Source organism: Sarcophilus harrisii, chromosome 1 (assembly GCF_902635505.1).
Source record: "Sarcophilus harrisii chromosome 1, mSarHar1.11, whole genome shotgun sequence".
Lineage (NCBI taxonomy): Eukaryota > Metazoa > Chordata > Mammalia > Dasyuromorphia > Dasyuridae > Sarcophilus > Sarcophilus harrisii.
Window position 1 is genome coordinate 247,744,970 of NC_045426.1, and position 12,652 is coordinate 247,757,621.

Here is a 12,652-nt window from a genome sequence, read left to right on the forward strand (position 1 = left end):
ATATAATTTACTCCATCCTATTTTCTACCCTGTGTATATTTTTTCTTTTCTATTTCCACTCCTTAGGAGTGTTTTCTTTCTAACTCACCCCATTCTCAATCTGCCCTCCATTCTATCACCCCACCTCCCTTCTCTTACCTTTTTCGTTTTTATTATAGCTTTTTATTTGCAAGATATATGCATGGGTAATTTTTCAGCATTGAAAGTTACAAAACCTTTTGTTCCAATTTTCCCCCTTCTTCCCCCCTCTCACTCTCCCAGATGGCAGGTTGACCAATACATGTTAAATATGTATAAGATAAATACAATATATGTATACATGTCCATATAGTTATTTTACTGTTCAAAAAGAATCAGACTTTGAAATAATGTACAATTAACCAGTGAAGGAAGTCAAAAAAATGCAGGCAGACAAAATTAGAGGGATTGGGAATTCTAGGAAGTGGTTCATACTCATTTATCAGAGTTCTTTCGCTGGGTGTGGCTGGGTCAATTCATTACTGCTCTATTGGAACTGATTTGGTTCATCTCATTGTTGAAGAGGGCCACGTCCATCAGAATTGATCATCATATAGTAATGTTATTGAAGTATATAATGATCTCCTAGTCCTGCTCATTTCACTCAGCATCAGTTCATGTAAGTTTCTCCAGGCCTCTCTGTATTCATCCTACTGGTCATTTCTTCCAGAAAAATAATATTCTAAAATATTCATATACCACAATTTATTCAACTGTTCTCCAATTTATGGGCATCCACTCAGTTTCCAGTTTCTGGCCACTACAAAGAGGGCTGACACAAACATTCTTGTACCTACAGGTCCCTTTCCCTTCTTTAAAATCTCTTTGGGATATAAGCCCAGTAGTAACACTGCTGGATCAAAGGGTATGCACAGTCTGATAACTTTTTGAGCATAGTTTCAAATCGCTATCCAGAATGGTTGGATGTATTCACAATTCCACCAAGAATGTATCAGTGTCCTAATTTTCCCACATCCCTTCCAACATTCCGCATTATCTTTACCTATCATTCTAGCCAATCTGACAGTTGTGTAGTGGCATCTCAGAGTTGTCTTAATTTGCATTTCTCTGATCAATAGTGATTTGGAGTACCTTTTCATATGGCTAGAAGTAGTTTAAATTTCTTCATCTGAGAATTGTCTGTTCATATCCTTTGACCATTTATCAATTGGAGAATGGCTTGATTTCTTATAAATTAGAGTCAGTTCTCTATATATTTTGGAAATGAGGCCTTTATCAGAACCTTTGACTCTAAAAATATTTTCTCGGTTTATTGCTTCTCTTCTAATCTTGTCTGCATTAGTTTTGTTGGTACAAAAACTTTTCAATTTGATATAATCAACATTTTCTATTTTGTGATCGATAATGATCTCTAGTTCTTCTTTGGTCATAAATTCCTTCCTCTTCCACAAGTCTGAGAGGGAAATCATCCTAAATTCTTCTAATTTATTTATAATCTCATTCTTTATACCTAGATCCTGAACCCATTTTGACCTTATTTTGGTGTACAATGTTAGGTATGGATCAATGCCTACTTTCTGCCATACTAATTTCCAATTTTCCCAGCAGTTTTTTGTCAAACAGTGAGTTCTTATACCAAAATCTGGGGTCTTTGGAATTGTCAACACTAGATTATTATTATTGACTGTTTTTCTTTGAACCTAGTCTATTCTACTGATCAACTAGTCTATTTCTTAGCCAATACCAAATGGTTTTGGTAACCACTGCTTTATAATATAATTTTAGATCTGATATAGCTAGGCCACCTTCATTTGATTTTTTTTTTTCATTAGTTCCTTGAAATTCTTGACCTTTTGTTTTTCCATATATTTTTTCTAGATCATTAAAATAGTTTTTGGGGAGTCTGGTTGGTACAATACTAAATAAATAGATTAGTTTAGGTAGTATTGTCATCTTTATTATATTTTCTTGCCCTAAGCAAGAGCATTTAATATTTTTCCAATTGGTTAGATATGACTTTATTTGTGTGGAAAGTGTTTTGTAGTTTTGCTCATATAGTTCCTGATTTTCCCTTGGCATATAGATTCCTAAATACTTTATACTATTGGTTGTTACTTTAAATGGAATTTCTCTTTGTAACTCTAACTGTTGGATTTTGTTAGTGATATATAAGAATGCTGATGACTTATGTGAGTTTATTTTGTATCCTGCAACTTTGCTAAAGATGTGGATTATTACTAATAGCTTTTTAATAGAATCTCTGGGGTTCTCATTACTTACTATTGGTCTCCTCATTACTTACTCTACTTCTTTTAATCTCTTTCTCAACTCTTACTGCAAAAGCTAACATTTCTAATACAATATGGCATAATAATGGCTATAGTGGGCAACTCCTGATTTTATTGGGAATGGTTCCAGTTTATCCCCAGTACATGTGATACTTCCTGATGCTTTTAAATAGATGGTATTGATTATTTTAAGGCAAAGTCCATTTATTCCTATACTCTCAAGTGTTTTTAATAGGAATGGATGCTGGATTTTATCAAATGCTTTTTCTGCATCTATTGAGATGATCATATGGTTTTTTTTAATTTGGTTATTGATATGGTCAATTATACTAATAGTTTTCCTAATATTGAACCAGCCCTGCATTCCTGGTATAAATCCTACTTGATCATGGTGAATTATCCTGGGGATATTTTCTATAGTCTTTTAAATTTTATTTAAGATTTTAGCATCAATATTTATTAGGAAGATTGGTCTATAATTTTATTTCTCTGTTTTCAACCTACCTGGCTTAGGTATCAGTACCATGTCTGTGTCATAAAAGTAATTTGGTAAGACTCCTTCAACCCCTATTTTTTCAAATATTTTCTATAACATTTGGACTAATTGTTCTTTAAATGTTTGGTAGAATTCACATGTAAATCCATCTGGTCTTGGGTATTTTTTTTAGGAAATTGATTAATAGCTTGTTCTATTTCTTTTTCTGAAATGGGACTATTTAAGCAATTTACTTCCTCCTCTGTTAATTTGGGAAGCCTATATTTTTGGAGGCAGCCATCCATTTCACTTAGGTTAACAAATTTATTGACATGAAGTTGGGCAAAGTAACTCCTTATTATTGCTCTAATTTCCTCTTCATTGATGGAAAGTTCTCCCTTTTCATTTTTAAGACTAACAAGCTGATTTTCTTCTTTCCTTTTTCTAATCAGATTTACTAAAGGTTTATCTATTTTGTTTGTCTTTTCATAAAACCATCTCTTAGTTTTATTTATTAATTCAATAGTTTTTTTTTACTTTCAATATTACCAATTTCTCCTTTTAATTTTATAATTTCAAGTTTAGCATTTGATTGGGGGTTTTTAATTTGGTCTTTTTCTAGCTTTTTAAGTTGCAAGCCCAATTCATTGATCTTTTCTTTCTCTATTTTATTCAAGTAAGCCTCTAGAGATATAAAATTTAGCCTTATTACTGCTTTGGCTGCATCCCACAAATTTTGATATGATGTCTCATTGTTTTCATTATCTTGAGTGAAATTATTAATTGTATTTTTAATTTGTTGTTTCAACCAATCATTCTTTAAGATGAGATTATTTATTTTCAAATTAATTTTTTGTCTATTTACCCCTAACTTTTTGTTGAATGTAGTTTTTATTTCATCATAATCTGAAAAGAAAGCATTTACTATTTCTGCCTTCCTGCATTTAATTCTTAGGTCTTTATGTCCAAATATATGGGTCAATTTTTTTATAGAATCCATGAACTGCTGAGATGAAAGTATATTCCTTTCTGTTACCAGTCAGTTTTCTCCAAAGATCTATCATACCTATTTTTTCTAATATTCTATGCACCACTTTAATTTCTTTCTTATTTGTTTTGCGGTTTGATTTATCTAATTCTGAGAGTGCAAGGTTGAGATCTCCCACTATTATAGTTTTACAGTTTTGCTTTTTATTTCTTCTTGTAACTATCTTAACTTCTCCTTTAGGAAGTTATATGCTATACCACTTGGTGCATATATGTTTAATATTGATATTGCTTCATTGTCTATGCTGCCCTTTAGCAAGATATATTTTCCTTCCTTATCTTTTAAATTAGATCAATTTTTGCTTTTGCTTGATCTGAGATAAGATAGGTACCCCTGATTTTTGGACTTCAACTGAAGTGTAATAGATTCTGCTGCAGCCTTTTACCTTTACTCTGTATGTATCTTCCTGCTTTAAATGTGTTTCCTGTAAACAACATATTGTAAGGTTCTGACTTTTGATCAAGTCTGCTATCCGCCTCTGCTTTATGGAGAATTCATCTCATTCACATTTACGATTAAAATTACAAATTCTGTATTTCCTGCCATCTTATTATCCCCAGATTATGCTTTTCTTTTTTTTTGCCCCTTCTTACCCCCTTTCCCAGTATTAAACTTATAGGTACCACTTGTAACACACAGCTCTCCCTCTTTAGGATCCCTCCCACCCCCTGTGCATACAGGAGATCATTATATACTTCAACAACAATACTATATGATGATCAGTTCTGATGCACATGGCCCTCTTCAACAATGAGATGAACCAAATCAGTTCCAATAGACCAGTAATGAATTGAACCAACTACACCCAGTGAAAGAACTCTGGGAGATGACTATGAACCACTACATAGAATTCCTAATCTCTCTATTTTTGTCTATCTGCATTTTTGACTTTCTTCACTGCTTAATTGTACACAATTTCAAAGTCCAATTCTTTTTATATAGCAAAATAATTGTATGGGCATGTATACATATATTGTATTTAACTTATACTTTAACATATTTAACATGTATATGGCCAACCTGTCATATAAATACATATATTGTATTTAACTTATACTTTAACATATTTAACATGTATTAGTCAACCTGCCATGGGTAGGGGGTGGGGGGAAGGAGGGGAAAAATTGGAACAAAAGGTTTTGCAACTGTCAGTGCTGAAAAATTACCCATGCATAATCTTGTAAATAAAAAGCTATAATAAAAAAAGAAAACCTTTTGTAACATTCTTAATTTCAGTGATTTCCCTCTTTAAATTATTTCTGATTTATTCTATCTATTTATCTATCCATATATAAATATATTTGTATGTTGTCTCATTTAGATGAAGAACTATCTTTTTCCTCTTTTTCTTTATATGTACCATTAGCTTCTATTTCCCTGGTTCTAGTTCTTAATGTGTAATTTTCTTTGTTAACTTTTATAGCTCTTTTTCCATTTTATTAATCCTAATTTTCAAGGTTGTGTTTCTTAGCAGTACTTAGCACAGTACCAGGCACATAGTAGGTACTTAACTTTATTGAGTTGAATTTAAGTAATATATTTATAAACTGGGAAGAGTTTTACCATAACTTAAACTTTTCTTTCATATTAACTATTCAAATGTTTGTAGAAAAGAAGCAAAGTTTGTGATCGGGTATATAGAAATAGGTTTTTTAAAAGGAGGAAATAGGAAAAGATAAGGGGGAAGAAAAAGGATAGGACAGATTTACAGAAGGACTATCCATGAGCAATACAAACTTAAATCCAGATGGACAGTTGTTAAGAAGGGGGCCTTAAAAGGAAAGAAAAGTAAGAATTTGTGATTGGATTCTGTGCATAAGGAGAATATGGGTAGATAACTTGAAACTGAATCAAACATTCAGTCTGGCCAATCTTTTGCTCCATATACTTCTTCCAGGTAAATAAGGACTGGGAGCTGAGAGGGAAAAGTGTTTAGTGTAACAGAATGGAACAAAATGTAAAATTAACTCTTAACTGTTAGTGAGATCAAGTCACATACAAATAGGAAAATAGAAAAAAATGGAATAGAAAGCAGAATTCAACAATTTGTTATTTATTAAAAAATATTTGAAACATAAAGATAAACTCAGCTAAATAGCAGATGGAGCAAAATCTATTATGTTTCCTCTAAACACACACACACACACACACATACACGTAGCAATTCCTATCTCAGAGAAAGCAATAGTAAAACCAAGTTACTTTCAAAGAGGTAAAGAAGGAAGCTACATTTTGCTAAAAATATGTTGCTATAGAGAATCTAAGTACTTAACAATGAACATAACAAATTGAATAGCATCTAAATATTTAAAGAAAAGTTAATTGAGTTATAAAGGAAAACAGGGAGCTAAGTATAATAGTGGAGGCACTTCAATTTCCTCTTTTCTAACCTAGACAAATCTGAGTAAAATAAAAAAGAATGAAGTCAGGAACATGAATGTCTGACATTTAGAAAAGTAAAATATTAAATATACATTGTGATTAGTGAATTAGAATATAAAATACACATACACACACTCACACGTGTTTCTCTGTGTGCCAAGCTTTTGGGGACATAATTAAATAAGAGATAGACAAAAAAGAGATATACAAGAACACTATAACAAGGATTAGGAATAGAATTTATTAGGGAAAAAAGTTAGGATTGATCACAGTAGCAACCAGCAACAAAGTCAAACTTAAAGATTCAGTCAAAAGAGACATTTACATAATATGTCAGCCACATTTATATTGTTTTAGATGCATGTCTATGTATATGTATGTGCCTATATCTGTGTATATATATCTATATGTGTGGGTATATAAATAAATACATTTGTTCTTAACTATAGTTTGTTTGGGGGAGGTGGGGGGATGAAAGGGGAAAAGAAGAAAGTAAAAAGTTCATAGCAGCAAACAAAAGAATAATCTGCAAGGAAGAAAAGAAAAGATAAACAGTCATGTCTTCTATTGTTATATATGCTTTCTTAAAATGGGAATTTATTATTACATATTTTAAATCCTCCCTGATGTTCTGCTGGGCACATGAAAATATTTGGGTTTTTTTCCCTTTTCTGTCTTTATTTCTTTTTTCTATTTTGTTTTTTCCTTATTTTGTCTTTGTTTTAAATCCATAAATAAAAAAGGATAAGATTAGAATGCAATAAACTTTTGTTCCAAAGTAATGTTAAAAAAATCAAGGTACAAAATTAATTTATTATCTTTTCTTTTAAACTCTTCCTTCTTCTAAATTTCCCTGTCACTATTAAGGGCACCACCATCCTCCTAGTTATTCGGGCTTACAGTAAAAATTTTAATTTTTACTCCTCACTCTTTTTCAAACCCCCCCTCCAATTTCTTGAGAAGGTCTATGATTTCACCTTTGCAACATGTCTGTCATATGCTATTTTCTCTCTTCTGATATTGACATCATCTTGGTATAAGTCTTCATATTTTCTAACCTGAATTTTTACAATAGCTTGTTGATTGGTCTGCACCCCACAAATCCCCTACCCCTCCAGGTCATCCCTCATTCAACTATCAAAGTGATTTCCCTAAAATGCTGGTCCAATTATGTCATCTCCCTACTTGGCAAACTCTCATGATTCCTGTTGCTTCCAGAATGAAATACAAAGTCATCTGCTTGACATCAAGGCGTTCATAACCGTCCCACCCTTACCTTTCCAGTATTTTGACATTATAACTATTTGTCCTACTTAATCTTCAATTCAATGACACTGGTCTTCTTCCAGTTTTGAAAATAAGACACTATTTTCTCAGATCTAGGCATTTTCTCTTCTTGTGTCCCATATCTGTAATCCAATCTATCCTCTTCTGTGCTTACTGGTTTCCTTCAATTTTCTCAACCTTCTGTAGTAAAATTTTCCCAAGTGTTCTTAATTCTAAGGTCCTGTCTCTGTTCATTATTTCTTATATGACTTGCATATATCATGTTTCTACAAATTTATTTTTATCTTTTCTCTTCCATTCGATTTTGAACTCCTGGAGGGCAAGAACTAGTCTTGGTTGTATTGCTTTTTGTCTTTATTTAAATCCGTATCATTTAGCACATTGGCAAGGACATTTAAGAAAGAAGAAAATTCCCTATATGTAGGAAAAATGCACACAGTAGCTCTTTTTTCTTTTTCTTTTCTTTTCTTTTTTTTTTTTTTTTTGAATGTTGTCTATATTGTAATAGACTGAGCTGCTTAGAGGATGGACTGTTTTATCTCCCTTTGTAACCTCAGTTCTTCTCATTTGTAAGGGCTTAATATTTTTTTTTTTACTTAACTTAAAATGAGAAAAATAAGAACAGTTAATTCTAATGAGATCATCATTGTTAAAACAAACAATTTGGAAAGACTTTATAAATTTCATCAAACCAATGAACTACTATGATTTTAAAACACTACTGATGAAGAATGCTACCCATTTCCTGACAAAAATGATGGAGTCAAAATGTAAAATGAAAAAAACACATTCACTTTCAGAGGAGTAGAAAAAAAAAAGAAAGTAAGAAAGAAATGTTTAATTATTTAAAATAATGTAATTACCAAAAAATATTAAATAATATTTGCATTCTAACTTCTTTATCATTTGGATCTTTATTCTGATATATTTATTCTACTAGCCTTTTTGTCTAATGTATCAATATCACCTTCATTAGGATTATCAATTATCAAGTTTTCAGGTGGATAAGCTCTGCTCTTCCTTGTTGTTGTCATAAAGTCATACAGTAATGTCTGACTTCATGCTATGGACTATATCACATTAGACCCTTTTATTTTCCACTGTCTCTTAAGTTCATGCCTGTTATACTCCATGATAATAACTATCCATCTCATTTTCTGCCATCCCCATTTTCTATTGCCTGCAATCTTTCCCAACATTAGGGTTTTTTTCCCAATGAATCCCATCTTCTCATAAGCTGCATCTTCAATATTTGACTTTGCAATGAATTACCTGAATGAAGTTATTTAAGAATTGATTTATTTAACCTTCTTGTTATTCAAGAGATTCTCAAAAATCTTTAGCACTACAGTTCAAGAGCATGGATTCTGCAGTGTTCAGCTTTCCTTACAGTATAACTCTCATGGTCATAGATTCCTACTGGAAAAGCCATTGCTTTTACTATAAAGAATTTTGTAGGAAAGATGATATCTTTGCTTTTTAGTATGCTATCCAGATTTGATATAGCCTTCCTTTCAAGGAGCAAGCAATCACTACCTCCAGTAACCTTTTATCCAGAGAGCATAAATTCTACATTATTTCCTTTTTTCTGGAAAGAATGGGACCATTTGTCAAGAACTTAAAGTTTGTTATTTGTTTCTATATTAAGCTCCAAGCCAATTCCTCTTTTATCCTCACCAAGAGACTTCTTAATTACTCTTTACTTTCTTCTATCAGTGTTATCAGCATAGATGAAATTAAAGATATTTTTCCTGGCAACCTTAATTCTAGCTTTTGAGTAAACAGCCTGGCATTTCCCACAATATACTCTACATATAAATTAAGGTGACAATAGCAGCCTTGCTATACTTCTTTCCCAATCTTAAATACGTTTTCTATTGTAATCACAGTGCCTTCTTGTCCCACATACAGAATGCTCAGAAGGCATTAAAGATGATCTTGCATTTATATCTCTTTGTGTACTTGACACATTTTGCTCATTCTTTTCATCATCCCTCCAATCAGGTCTTCCTAACTTGTATCCACTTTTAGATTAGGTCCATTCACATCCTGATAACAGTTTTGACCATAGTAGGAAGCATTTTAGGATCTCTTGGTTCAGATAATCTCAAACTACTTTCAAACTGTCCGTATCTCATTCCTCATGCTTGCCTGTATTCTTAGACTTCATCCTAATATACTGTTACACAGCATCTACTTGGTATTCTAATGTCTCATGTGTGATCCCACAGATTTTTCACTGTTGCCCAATTCTGCCCCTAGAACTTGTCATCTTCGTCGGTTTTTTGGTCTACAAATAGTCCTGAACTTTTACTTCTTGTATCTCAGTTTTGGATATACATTTCAGATTATTCCTTAGTCCTACATATCCAAATCTGCTCTTCTCATCACTTCACAGGCCTAAACTATTCCCTCCCCCTTTAATTACAGTCCTTCCTTGATTTGCTGTGGGTTACAACATACTGTCCCAAATCTGTATCACATGAAGATGCTATTGGTGCTGAGAAAGAGTAGTAAAACATATTCCACCTACCAGTACTCAATCACCAATGCTTCTTACTCCAAAACTACTTAGATATTCATGTCTGGGAAATGGGGCAATATAGTACCATCTGAATAACGAACAGGAATGGAGCAAACTCTCCCAAGGTTTAGCTCAAATTGCGCATTCTAGAAGCCCTTTCCTGATATTTCAATTGGCAGTGTTCTCTCCCCTGCAAAATTCACATTACCTTCTATGCTTACTTATCAATATATATGCTGTATCTAATCCACATGAATCTAAGCTCTGTGAGAAAGGAAATAGATAATTTTTTAATCTATTTCAAACACAATATTATTATATATGTATGCATGTGCTATATATATATATATATATATATATACATATATATATATATATATATATATTAGAAATTATAGTTAAGTAGATGCTTCCCAAGGGAAAATTATATATACATATACAAATATACATATTCCCTCTGTTAATACAGATCAATACCTGCTCTATAGTATAATCTTAGAGATTTGCCTGAGGATATTGAGGGATTAAGTGACTTACTTATAGTTATAGAATCATTATTTGTTAGAGGTATTCTTGAAACCAGATTATTCTGATTCTGAGGATAGTTATTTCTCCATTCTAAACTGCTTCTTTATCTAGCTTAGCATATGATAGGAAGATGATACTTTTAACATATTGAATTGAATTGGATCAGATTGGATTAAATTGAGTTGGGAGGAAGAGGCAAAAGAATACAAGTATAATTTCAAAATCATTCATTAAGTATTATTAGATGTCAGGCATTGTGTTTAGAGGTGAAAGAGATTAGCTACAGATAGTCAGGAAAAAGTGAATGATTATTTAATAGACTTACAGAAGGTATTTGGATGAAAATATATGCAGAAGACTATACATATAAGAAGTGTTCCTTTAAAAGGTGCCAGCAATATTTGAGGAGCTTGCCATAGAAAATCCTATTAGCCAATATTTTTAGCTAATTTAGCTAATATTTTAGATCTGTATCTTTGAATGTAAGATGGTCAAATATATCACAAGATTAACAAATATCATGCATTGTTCATAGGAAGCTATGAAAAACAATTATGGAGATTATTTTAATTTCAATAGTATCACACACACCATCATATAGAATCATTGGTGCTTCATAGTCTTTTCATGATTTGTACATATAAGCTTATAGATTAGTTTTTAATGGCTTCATCATAAATGAAAACTAAAATTATTCCGATTAAAATTACAGGAAGAAAAATAAAATTCTTATTAAGATTAAAGTTAATAGAAAACAAATGTAGCTAAATCTCATTTTATAGACACATTTTATTAAATTGCATGATATTAAACCACAAACATTTTTATTTTGCTGTAACAAAAATATATTCACATTTATCATTTCTATTTTCCTCAACTATGAAACCTTAAAAGATAGTATGGTTTACTTTAATGAAAAAATAAAATATTTGTAGTTAGGAAAGATGTGAAGTCAAATATTGATTCTGACACAGGCTACATAATTCTGGACAAATCATTTAATTTCTTAGTGCCCTTAGTAATTTTAATAACATTCTGAATTACTGGCAAGTTTATCTACGTCAAGAGAGGGAATTTTCATCACAGGGGTTTTCTATACCAATGAAATCACAACCAAAACCAAACATGAGAAGTGATATTCTTATGTAAAGGATTCTGCATTCTATAGAATAGCATTTCCCTTTGCAGAAGCATGGCTTGCAATAATAGTTACTACACTTATGATAAGAATTTCTGTATTCAGTCAGTATCTATGGCTCATTTAATATGAATTTATGAAGCATTTACTTTGTGCCAAACACAATGCTTAAGTGAAGATAAAAAGAAAAGCAAAAATATGATTCTTGTCTTCAGATTGCTTATATTATAATGGTAGTCTATATGGTACTATATATAATATATAGTATAGTATACTAGTGGTATAGTATAATGTAGTGTGTAGACACATGATCATATAAAATAAAATACACTCAGATTTGAGGTAATAATATAAAGACTCCATATGAACATAACTACAAAGACACTTCTAGATTCTTTTATAGTTAATTAGAGTTTTATGTAGTGTTTATATATGCTAAAATTAGCCAAAATATCAAATGTTTTTGTAAGGTATAGATCATGACAATAAATAGTGATAAATTATTTAAAAAATAAATTGATTAGGTAGTATTATACTTCAAGGTCTACCTTTAGTTGTATTGAAAACTTTTTTCCTTAAATCCCAATCTAATTCTTCAGCAAAAGAGATATTGAAATTCCCTCTTAGAATAGATGATCAGATGGCTTCCAAGGATAGCTTTTGGACACTGTTGGTGTTCTATTTCTAGATGAGTGCATATTAGAATAGAACTGGACATACTATATAGGCGCTACGGATTAAAAATATTTATTGCATATGAATACCTTCCCAGTGACTGTGAAGAAAGTTTTAATTCCCACCACATAATGGTCCATTTGCCTCAAGTGTTTCAGAATGGTTCAATAATCACTAGCCATGTGTGCAGTTTGTTGAATTATTTAAGCTTATTTCCAGGGGGAAAAAAGACAGGGAGGAAGGCAACTGATTCAATGCAAATGAAAAGCTTTTGAAGCTCCCTATGGTGAAGATGTGATTACAGTGAGACAGTTAATAACCTAGACTT